Genomic DNA, 12,916 nt, shown 5'->3' on the forward strand with positions numbered 1-12,916 from the left:
GACCAACTCTGTGGGAGAGAGGAATCAACTTCATGGTTTGCCAGGTTTTCCGAATCATAGCACATTTAATTAAAGTAAAAATAATAATATAATAAATTGGTGTTTAAAATATGTGTTATTAATCGTTACAGTAATTTCGACTTCTAAATAAATTAAATAATATAGATATTATTATTTATAGTTCACTTACAGTTGATCATACAATTAATATTATAAATAGCCGTTAGACGCAAACCTCTGCGTGAGTTTTTCGTAACAAGAAGAATTACATGAAAGGATGATTTCTATAACAGCATTGTAATCGAAAAGCAAACGGTTAAGAAAACAATTGCACGAGTAGTAATGCGAAACAAGATGCGATGGCTATTACAAATGTGAGATTAATCGTAAAAGATATCCTTAAAAAACAATAAAATACTATTTTAGTATAATTTGGATCATGATATAACGTAACCGAAGAATGTTCATTAAACATGCAAAAGATAAAACAAAACAGATCAATAGAATTTCAAACTGTGTTGAAATTTTTAACATACAAACAATTACAACAAAGCTGTGTAACAAACTTGTTAAGTTGAAGAAAAGACAAACGTCTTTTTGTTTCGACTCGAAATTTAATGATCCAGTGAAGTATTTACAACGTAGTTTGAAGTTATGCTAGGCTGGTTATTTTCGCAATAATACTTTTAATTATGCAGCAACGACACCTATGGCGGTGAATGAACAGTAAGTGTGAGGGCATATAACGCTAATATCTGAATTCGAGTGTGCAAAATGCAGACAGTTCATTGTGTAATTTTGTGCCTTAACAACAAACAAACGCGACAACAAAAGTAATCATGAAGAGTTTGTTTGTTTGTCTGAAGTTAAGCACAAAGCTACATAATGGGCTATCTGTGCGTTGCCAACCACGGGTATCGAAACCCAATTTGTAGCGTTGTGTCACCTTGGTCATCATGAAGGGTAATACACGGGTTATGTGTTTAGTTTGTTTGTTTTGAATTTCGCGCAAAGCTACACGAGGACTATCAGTGATAGCCGTCCCTAACTTAGCAGTGTAAAACTAGAGGGAAGGCAGCTAGTCATCACTATCCACTGCCAACTCTTGGACCACTCTTTTACCAACGAATAGTTGGATTGATCGTGACATTATAACGCCCCCACGGCTGAAAGGGCGAGCATGTTTGGGATGACGAATATTCGAATTCGCGACCCTCAGATTACGAGTCGAGCGCCTAAACCACCTGGTCATGCCGAACCTTTACGGATTATACTACTAATAAACACAAAAAACCGTATAACCTATATGCGTATATATATATATAAGCGGAAATGTTATATAAATTTTTAATATGCGATAACTTTAAGCGCATATTACCATCGTGCAAAACCATATATGGAGTAAGAGGTATTAGTTACACAAAATACTACAAAAATTACATTAAAAGTAAAATTTTAAAATGAATTTGCAATTAAAACCAATCGTTTTTACCCTTTCGGGGAAATTCCACCAGTAGAACAAAAACATTGTTAATGAGAAAATGTAATCGTGTAAAATGAATTAGCATTATATGATAAGTAGGTCAAGTTTGTTGTGGGAATATAAACAGGACTTATTACGACCGCCCCCATTAACTACAGAAGAAAAATATAGATGAAAACTCATTAGTCTTCATGTGTCTGCGTATCCACCAACAGTCACTTAAATGTACCTGATTGAGTTATTGTAACAATAATAGTTGTTGCTGTATTGGTCAAAAAATGTCAAAAATTCAAGAATATATCCACTTCAGCTGAGGTCCAGCATGGCCAGCTGGTTAAGGCACTGGACTCGCAATATGAGGGTCGTGGGTTCGAATCCCCGTCACATCAAATATGCTCACTCTTTCAGCTGTGAGGGCGTTATAATGTTACAGTCAATTCCACTATTCATTGGTAAAAGAGCAGTCCAAGAGTTGGAGGTGGGTGGTGATGACTAGTTGCCATAATTCTTGTCTTACACTGCTGAATTAGGGACGCCTAGCGCAGGTAGCCCTCTAGTAGCTTTGTGCGAAATTTAAAAAAAAACACACACAAAACAAACCATTTCAGCTACACTAGCGGTTTCAAATTTCTCATCAACTTTAGATGTAATAACAATTTCAAACTTCCTAGAAAGTCCGGATGCAGTACCGGTTTCAAACTTCATAGCAAGTTCAACTGCAGTACTCATATCAAACTTCCTAGAAAATTCGGTTAAGCTCAGTTGCAGTACCAGTTTCAAACCTCATGGCAAGTTCTGTGATGCTGCGAGTTGAAGTAATACGTTACGGCGCCAGTTGCTTGTCATAGACCCGTACATTTTTTGGAATGTAATACATCCCTACAATCAATAGATCCTATTCAATAAACTTTCAAAACACCTTTTATATAATCTGTAACTCAGAACAATAGAATTATATCGTGAATAAACACGTAATGGAACAAAAAGACATCCTTAACACATCGTTATAACGTATAACGTAACTTGCACCCAACCTTATCCATCAAGTCTTTTAACTAGTGCATGGTAAGTTGTGAAAAGTAGAAATGGTTGGCTACACTTATTTTATTTGGCCAAACATCAAAGAATGAATTTTTAACCCTAAACGATACCAAGTTAAAACAATTTTCTGCAAATCTGGCCGTTATTTGTTTGTTTTGTTGTCGAGTTCAATGATACACAATGGACTTTCTGTTCTCTGCCCAAATAGGGGATTGAACTCCGATTTTTAGCGATACAAGTCCTTACACTTACTGCTGAGTTTTCTGTTGTGTTTTTTTTACTTCTATAAGTTTTCAGTCACCTCACAATCAACGATCGAAGTTCACGTTTTTATTTTCTTTACCGTTACACAGTTGAAGATGTGATGGCGGTGCGTTCTCCTTTTGGTTAACAAATAGTTTTCTTACCTAGATGGTGTAACAGATTTACTAGTGCATATTTATTTTAATAATGATGTTTACTTCAGTTAAATATATATTTAGAAACGCATGTAACTTATATTGTTATATATCTATTGCGAAAGTCTCGCCTGTTCTCTAAATTTGTAGAAGATTTTCGTGCGTAAAAATCAACAATGTACGATGTATGTAAAATACGGGTAATTGCCAATATTCTTGCCAATTGAACTTTCTATAACCTCGTCTTAAAGTTTATAATCGACGTGTCAAGAGACAGTATAATATTGTTGGGTCACTTCAGTCAGTATATTCTAAGCCTTGGAAGCTATAATTATGATTAACGCTTATTAATAAAACAAAATTACACATATATAACCAGGAATGTTTATAGATTTTGAACATTAAAAAGATGTTAGTATTTCTACAAGGACATTAGATATTTTCATTGGGAAAACTCACGTATGGAGAATACAGCTAGCTGGCATTCCGATCAAGTGAAGTGTATCTGTGTATCAACATAAAAGTGATTTGCGCCGCATCAACTGTGGACAAAATATTCAGTTTTAGACTAGATGGAATAATTAGTAGTCTTTGTACGTTTGTAAATAACTTATGTGTAATAGCAATTATCGTTAATTGTATTGTTGTTTGTATATTACAATATATTTGTGGGGCCTGGCATGGCCAAGTTGTCCTTTTTACGTATAAACCCCCAAATATAGTCTCTTATCATGTTTTCGTTTTACGCTCCTTGATAGCGTATCAAGGAGTATCAGTATCTTGACGAGTGAAGAAGCTTGAGAAATGTCGATGACGCTTCCTATGACTTACGACTTTCATCTAATAAATCCCACTCCTTGAACCTAGATGTCAAAGGCTCGGCATTCGACTTTGTTGGACCAAGATCTCTGATGAAGTCTTTCAGGTACAACAGTACGGGTTTCTCTCACCAGCTGCACCTCTGAAATTGGGTCCGGCATGGCCAAGCGCGTAAGGCGTGCGACTCGTAATTCGAGGGTCGCGGGTTCGCGCCTGCGTCGCGCTAAACATGCTCGCCCTTCCAGCTGTGGGGGCGTTATAAAGTTACGGTCAATCCCACTATTCGTTGGTAAAAGAGTAGCCCAAGAGTTGGCGGTGGGTGGTGATGACTAACTGCCTTCCCTCTAGTCTTACACTGCAAAATTAGGGACGGCTAGCACAGATAACCCTCGAGTAGCTTTGTGCGGAATTCAAAACAAACAAACAAACAATATATTTTTGTAAAGCAAGAATATGGTATGTATCAAGTTTGTTGGAAAATATAATAAATTTGATAAATATTGACAATCAGCTAGCTTCTAAATTCAAATTCCAGTTTCCGTTTATTTGAAATCGTAACACGTAATATATGTACTATAATAAGTCGGAGACTCGTCCCAGATAAATTATAATACATAACATAATAAACTGGAGCTTCGTGTACGAGTGTGTGTGTTTTTGTCATAGCAAGGCCACATCGGGTTATCTGCTGAGCTTACCGAAGCGAATCGAACCCTTGATTTTAGCGTTGTAAATCCGTAGACTTACCGCTGTACTATAGGGGGGCTCGTGTACGAGATTTGAATCAAAGACAAAATTCGTTCTGAATTAAAATGTAAATCTTAATTTAATTTACATTTATTATAAGATTCAAATAGGCCCGGCATGGCCAAGCGTGTTAAGGCGTGCGACTCGTAATCTGAGGGTCGCGGGTTTGCATCCCCATCGCGCCAAACATGCTCGCCCTTTCATCCGTGGGGGCGTTATAATGTGACGGTAAATCCCACTATTCGTTGGTAAAAGAGTAGCCCAAGAGTTGGCGGTGGGTGGTGATGACTAGCTGCCTTCCCTCTAGTCTTACACTGCTAAATTAGGGACGGCTAGCACATATAGCCCTCGAGTAGCTTTATACGAAATTCAAAAATAAACAAACAAATAATAATCAGTCGTGGGGGCTTTATAATGTGACGGCCAACCCCATCATTCCTTGGTAAAAGAGAAGGCCAAGAGTTGGCAGTGGGTAGTGATGACTAGTTGCCTTCCCTCTAGTCTTACACTGCAAAATTAGGGATGGCTAGCGCAGATAGTTCTCGTGCAGCTTTGTGCGAAATTCAAAACAAACAAAACCAACAAGATTTGATCATATCTGATTATCAGGGTTTTCTTGAATTACCCTCCCTCGAACAACTAGAAAATTATAAGAAAACTGAGTTGTTTATGGCACAAGGGCATATCCACGGACACAGCTAAAACCCGGGTTTTGATACACATGGTGGGTAGAGCACAGACAGCCATTTGTATAGCTTTGTGTTTAATTCGTAACAGTCGACTAATCAATGAAATTGCAAAATCTCAGAATGAGAGGTTAAAAATCAATGAGAAAAAATGAACTATAAAGATTATTATTGAAATGCTGGTCAATGATGATTCGAAACATTAGGGGAATATTCTAGTGTCTCCACTAGTCAATCAAAGTTCAGTGACAAAGATAAGTTAGAGATTCAACTAAAACTTAAACAATTCGAGATTGAACAAGCCTGCACCGAAGCTGAGAAAGAAACAAGGCTGAAAGAAATGGAAATTGAATTTACAACTCCAATCGACCAAGGCAAAATGACAACTTTGAACTCAATCAATATATTAAGGTATCATCGTTTAATAAAATATAAGTTGCTAAATACTTTCAACATTTTGAGGAGGTAGCCTACCGAAAAACGGCCATTATTATTAGAAAGTGTTTGAACTGGTAAAACACAAGAAGCTCATGTTGCTCTCTCTCTAGAAGTTTCTACAGATTATGATAAGGTTAAAGCAGATGTTTTCAAACCATAAGAGTTAGTACCGAAGACTTATCGCCATAAGTTTCGTGATTAATGCAAACAATAAAGTAAAAATATATATGGAATTCGCCCATGAAAAAGAACTTTATTTTGATCTATGGTGTAATTCTATGCATATTAGCAGCAGTTTCGACAAACTAATACAATTATGTCTAATTGTGCAAGTGACGACCTCAAAACTAACTTGGATGAAAAGAAAATTGAAAGTAGTAAATCCGTTACACATACCTCCTTAGAGAGTTAAAAATTGTCTGACGCCAATTTTTAACTAAGATATTATACAGAATACTTCTATGTACACATTGGTAGCAATACATTAAATATAATACACTGCAGAAGAATTATACAGCTTCAAAATCATGACAGTATATAATACAATCAATTCAAATACTCTTATGATCGTAAAATTACATAGCACGTAAAAGTACTTAAGCACAAATGCTATCTTTTAGGCTTAACACAATCCCAATCTTTCTCATTGTCGTGACAGTAAGTCTGCATCATATTTTTCAAGGTAAAATGGAATCTCTCAAGAACACTTTGTGATTCAGGATGGTATACACTATATTTAATTTGTTGAGCACCAAGCTGGTAAACAATCTGTTAAAATAACCCAGACATAAAATTCGACCCCTAATCAGACTAAATTTCTTTTGGCAAACTAACAAAAGTAAAGAAATTAAGCAAAGCCTTAGGACTTTTTTTTTTTTGAAACGATTCTTAAGGAAATAACTTAATGTAATCAAATGGATGTGCGCATGATAGTCAACAAATATTGGTTTCCTCATCGAGTTTTTCGTAAAGCCCAACATAATCAACAATCACACTACTGAATGATGGGATAGATTTAATTGGAGCAACGGAAATTTTCTGGTCAGGTTTTCCGACCAACTGACATGCATAACAAATTTTATAAAACTCAGAACACTTGGTTGGTTGGTGTTTTAAATTTCGCGCAAAGCTACTCGAGGGCTATTTGCGCTAGCCGTCCCTAATTTAGCAGTGTAAGACTAGAGGAAAGGCAGCTAGTCATCACCACCCACCGCCAACTCTTGGGCTAACGAATAGTGGGATTGACCGTCACATTATAACGCCCCCACGGCTGAAAGGGAGAGCATGTTTGGTGCAATCGGGATTTGAACGCCTCAACACGCTTGGCCATGTCGGGCCCTAACTGAGAACACTTTGCCTAATTTTTGACTAAAAGAAATATCTCATAATTTTGTCTTGTTGGCACTTTAATAACTTCTCATGGAAAGTTCATGAGAAATTTTCAATATTTCAAAATACAGTTACGACAGAAAGTGTTCGTACCCCTGCGTCCCGAGTAATTTTTTTGCTCATAACTTAAAAAGTATCATGATTACGCTAATAGACGTAAACTATATTATAAGTATTATACTAACACACATCTACATACATTTTTATGTAAATTAAACGACAAATAAACTGTTTATAAAAAATAACCAAAAGTAGGAGAAGCAGAAAGTGTTCGTACATTTCAGAACGTGTGAAAAAACTGATAATCCCGTAAAAATTTTATTTTGTTTGGCAAATAAACTACATTATACCATTCCAGAACTAGATACTGGGTTCATAATTATTGGAATTTGGCCAGCAAAAATGTACTTCCAGCGGTTTAACGCCGTCTCCGTCATTATCTGCTGGGTCATCATGGCGAACAGGAAACAACTGTCCAGTGATTTAAGAAACCGAATTATTGTAAAATACAAGTCTCGTGTGTCTCTTTCCGGTATTGTTACACAACTTAATGTGCCGAAATCTATTGTTCAAAGCATAATTGCCAAGTTTAAGCTTACAGGATCAACTGCTAACTTCCCTCGTTCAGGATGCCCCACCAAAATTCCGGGGGAGAACTAAGAGGAAGGTTCTCAGAGAGTTAGTAGGAACCCTCGTTTAACACGTAATGACATACAGAAACTGGTAAGGGAAACTGGGGTTGAAGTAAGCACCTCTTCAGTTACGAAGATGTTACGCTCTTCTGGGTTCAAAGCATGCCGTCCTCGTAGAACTCCATATTTAAAGCCTGTTCATTTAGAAGCACAATTGAGGTATGCAAGAAAGCATGTAATTAACCCTTTACCTATTGGAAGAATATTCTGCGGTCAGACGAGACTAAAATCGAGCTTTTAGGCCACAATGATGTTTGAAATATTTTCCGTAAGAAAGGGGAACGAAATATTCCAAAGAACACCGTCCCTACAGTTAAACACGGAGGTGGCTCGATCATGCTATGGAGTTCCTTCAGCTTTTCTGGTGTAGGCAGCCTTCACCACGTGAACGGAATCATGAAAAAAGAAGAGTACGTTGATATATTAGGCACTAATATCAAGAATGATGCTCGGAACTTGCGGCTTGGGCGTCGTTGGATCTTCCAGCACGACAATGACCCTAAGCACACATCGAAATTTCTGCAATCCTGGTTGCAGAGGAACCATATAAGCACTCTGGTGTGGCCATGAGTCACCTGACCTCAACACAATTGAAAACGTTTGGCATGAGTTGAAGACCAGGGTTCATCAGCGTCATCCGAAAAACTTGCAAGAGTTGGAGGCCTTCTGTAAAGAAGAATGGAAGAAAATACCAGTCGAGTACTGTCAAACCATCATGGAGAGCTATGAGGAGAGATTGCGCCAAGTAATTCATCTGAAAGGCTACACAACTGACCATTAAAGTAGATGCACGAACACTTTCTGCCTCTCCTATGTTTGGCTATTTGTTTATAAACAGTTTGTTTGTCGTTCAATTTACATAAAAATTTATGTACGTTATGTGTGTTAGTATAATATTTATAATATACTATACTTTTATTATCCTAATCGTGATACTTTTTTAAGTTATGAGGAAAAAACTACTCACGATGCAGGGGAACGAACACTTTCTGTCGTAATTGTATATGATTAGGGAACAACGATTTAATAAAACACAGCCTAATCCTTTGAAGCTGGTACATTTGGGAGTATCCATTTTCTCATAAGCACACCATTTGTGAAAAAGTAACCATTTGGAATTTTCTGCAATTCATTCTTTGGGACTGTATATTCAAGTAGTTTGTTTGGTTGGTTTTTGAATTTCGCGCAAAGCTACTCTAGGGCTATCTGCGCTAGCCGTCCCTAATTTAGCAGTGTAAGACTAGAGGGAATTCAGCTAGTCATTACCGCCCACCGCCAACTTTCGAGCTACTCTTTTACCAACAAATAGTGGGATTGACTGTTACATTATAACGCCCCCACGGCTGAAAGGGCGAGCATTTAGGTGCGACGGGGATTCGAACCCGCAACTCTCATATTACAAGTCGAACGCCTTTACCCACCTGGCCATGTCAGGCCTATTCTAAACGGCTCATTACATGCTAATATTCAATTAAATAGATTTAATGAAATCTGAAAGTTCCCCCCAAACAAAAAAAAAATTGATCCCATATCTATGGTTCTCTCCCAACTTGTGCCTGGTATGGCCAGGAGGTTAAGGCACTTGACTCGTAATCTGAGGGTCGCGGATTCGAATTCCCGTCACACCAAACATGCTCGCTCTTTCAGCCGTGGGGGCGTTATAATGAGACGGTCAATCACACTATTCTTTGGTTTGAGGTGGGTGGCAATGACTAACAGCCTTATCTCTAGTCTTACACTGCTAAATTAGAAACGACTAACGCAGATAGCCCTTGTGTAGCTTTGCGCGAAATTCAAAACAAGCAAACCCTCTCGATTCTTTGAAAATAATTTTAGTTGTTTATATTCAGGGAGACGAGTAGCATCTACAAGTAAATTTAAATTTGGCTTATCAAAACGTGTAGAAAGATTTCAGAAATTCACGAAATATAAAGATGCTTACAACTGAGAATCATTCACATGTGACTGGTTACACATGTGAGAGATGCTTACAACTGAGAATCACTCACATGTGACTTGTTACACATAATTGCATTATATAATTTTTTACCCCGCATTCTGACTTTTAAAATATATCAAAGAAAAATAAATAATAATTTTTCTGATACATTTGAAACTCGGAACAGTAAAGGTAAAACACAAAAACTGACATGGACGAGACAGTTTTGTCGTCAGAATTTCCAAATTTAGAGTTGAAAATGTAGCTTGTAAATCTGGATTTGTGTGATCGTTATAGTTACAAAGGTTTTCAGTAGGTGGATGAATAATAATGATGCTCTGTCCTGTGAGACTTGTTATGTTTGATTATGGCAATTGTCGCTAGGTGGTGCGGTGACTAACCAAGTTGCTACAGACGCCACCGTAAGTGGACGATTTCTATGTATTAAAAAAGCATTTACTCTAAACAAAATAAGAAATGAAAGCACAAAAAAGGTACATTAAAGTTGTTTTTCTACTAAATCCTGTTTTAAAAATTCTGTCTCAGATGGGTACTAGTCATAAATAAGCCATTTAATTTCCATAGGAAATCATAAAATACAGTTTTAATACCATCAGAGATAAGTTTGTTTTTATCTAATAAAAATGCATATATATGTTTAAAAAACATATTGACAGACACTGAATACAGTGATAACTGTTAGTAATTAAACTTGGGCAAAGGACCTAATGGATGAACATTACTTTATTTTACTTTTGGCCACTATCATACTAATTTAAAATTCGACGTAAAACTGTATCAAATAATAACGTTTCTTGTTTCAGTATTCGCAGCAAGAATTGGCGCCTTTTGCTAAAAAAAAAAAAAAAGACCCATGATGATTTCTTAGTGTCCTGTTACCAGTTTCTTCTGGTAGCTTCAATGAGCGATTGCGTCTGTTTCCGTTACAGTGTCTTCAGGTAACTGATAAAAGCTTAGAGTTCAACACTACAACAACAACCTGGTTCAACCTTTTATTCCTCTTCGATTACCATCCAGGTTTGTTTTTTGCTGTTGTTTTAACTTAATTTTACGTTCATTCGATTTCTTGGAAAATGCAAAAGATAGTCTCTTTCAAACAATTTGTTGTTGTTGTTTTCTGGCGCTGCCGTGGTTTTGCAAGTCTGTCTACAAGGTTTAAACGAAAACAAAAACGTAGTAGGAACAATGTCAAAATCACAACTGGTATACTGCAGAAGGAAATATCTAATGTAAAACTATTTAGGAACATATTTATTGCAGAACATGTATATGCAAGACTTTATGAATGTCCCAGAGAGCTGCCAAATCCTGCACCCATCCCAGAACTTCCTAGTTTTAAAAGCAACAGGTAAAATGAAAAAGGAAATAACCTATCGACGTGGTTATTTACACAAAGAGATAAAGGAAACATTTACATTCTCTTTACTCGTTTTTTCTTTGCAATTGCTGTAAACTTATTTTAATATTTTAGAACACGAAACGTTTGGTGAAGTCACGTCACGCGGAAGCGCATCAGTCGAAGGGATAGGTACACATCACTTTCTATACGAAGCCAAAGAAACAAATAGAAGGCTGTATGCGTTCTTCTTGGCAAGAAAGGGGTTATTTTATTGGAAAACTTGCACACAATTGAATATAAAGCTAATACCCCTCCAATCTGAAGGAAAGGCACACCCTGGCAAAAGGATTGTAGTGCTTTGTTTGCTAAATTGGACGAAGCAGCTGGTATCTCAGCTAAACCATGGGTAGGGCACGCTGCCAAAACTGTCCACTCTTGTAATAAACACAGGCATAAATATCTAACGGGGTGGGGCTAGCTGACACCTTCCATAACATTGTCAAAAGAAGAGGATTTTAATGCATTTCTAGTGGCAACGTGAATCACTGATTTCAGTGGAATTTCGCCCCCTCCCCACTATACAGACAAACAGACGTACTTACCACAAAAGAAAACCAACACAAGCGTATTTTACAATTACCTCATGAACATCCCGCTGGTATCCACCGTGAGAAGACGTGTCGGAAGAGACACAAGTTAGCAGGTCCACCGAAGGCTCCCGTTTCCCCACAGGCCAACATTTTACACCAATTAATATGTAAAATTATTAGATACACGTTGTTTTTCAGAGTACTATATTTATTTATTGCAATAAATGGTAATTACTATTAATTTCGTAAACCAACGGAAAAATAAGTAATAAGTTTGTGGAAAAAAGTTTATTGTTTTTAAAATAGGGAAGTGAAGCACACTCAAATATACTTCACTAGAGAATTTATTTACACATAAATACTCAGCGACAATTGATATCCACAAATTTGAGAGGTTAATTGTTGTTATTTTGCGAAAATAAAACTCTAGATGGGAAAATGAAAGTCGTGAAAGATTTTAATATATTTGTACACATTTAATGTGTTTAAATGTCAGTGAAACCGTAATACGATCGTGAAATGAGATAGTTGAAAAATACATTAAGTTAACAAATGAATGTTTGTTTGTTTGTTTTGAATTTCGGGTAAAGCTACACGAGAGCTATCTGCGCTAACTGTCCCTAATTTAGCAGTGTAAGACTGAAAAGCAACTAGTCATCACCACCCACCGCCAAATCTTGGATTATAAATATACAATATACACTAAGTTTACACTAATTGCAGATTGTCGGTATGATGTCACGCCTAAAGTTCACAGTTGAATATCGTGATCAGATCTGACCACGAAACACAACAAAAGAATTCCAATACTTTCTTGGTTGGCCCGGCATGGCCTGGTGGTTAAGGTGCTCGACTCGTAATCTAAGGATCGCGGGTTCGAATCCCCGTCACACCAAACATGCTCGCCCTTTCAGCCGTGGGGACGTTATAATGTTACAGTCAATCCTATTATTCCTTGGTAAATACACACAATCTTATCCTACACAGCATACTATAAACCTGAGAAACAACAACCTTGCTTATACATTCTAGTCCTATTTACTTGTAACCCACAAAATGCAAATCTGATAGAGAGAAGATTTACTAATATACTTAATCTAATCAAGAACACCTGATGTGTGAAGGAAAGGTGCAGCCAAAAAATGATTGAGCTTGTGACTGAAATGGAATGAATTTAATACTGGTGGTGAAACATGGTATTATATTTACAGCATTGGTGTTACTTTACACCAAATATTCATTCATTAGTTAGCCAGAAAGTAGTGTTTCTTTTTTAAAATAGTGTTAATAACTTCTGTTATAGTAACGCCACGGAACTTAGATTAACAGTTTCT

At 36.9% G+C, this 12,916-nt stretch overlaps 1 protein-coding gene across 13 annotated transcripts in view; it reads right to left on the reverse strand.

Annotated features, from left to right (window-relative positions):
• LOC143241112 (uncharacterized) overlaps positions 1-12,916 on the reverse strand; it is an 83,473-nt gene that overhangs the window by 18,711 nt on the left and 51,846 nt on the right. The gene's annotated exons all lie outside the window — the stretch shown is intronic.

Source organism: Tachypleus tridentatus, chromosome 13 (genome assembly GCF_004210375.1).
Source record: "Tachypleus tridentatus isolate NWPU-2018 chromosome 13, ASM421037v1, whole genome shotgun sequence".
Taxonomy (NCBI): Eukaryota; Metazoa; Arthropoda; class Merostomata; order Xiphosura; family Limulidae; genus Tachypleus; species Tachypleus tridentatus.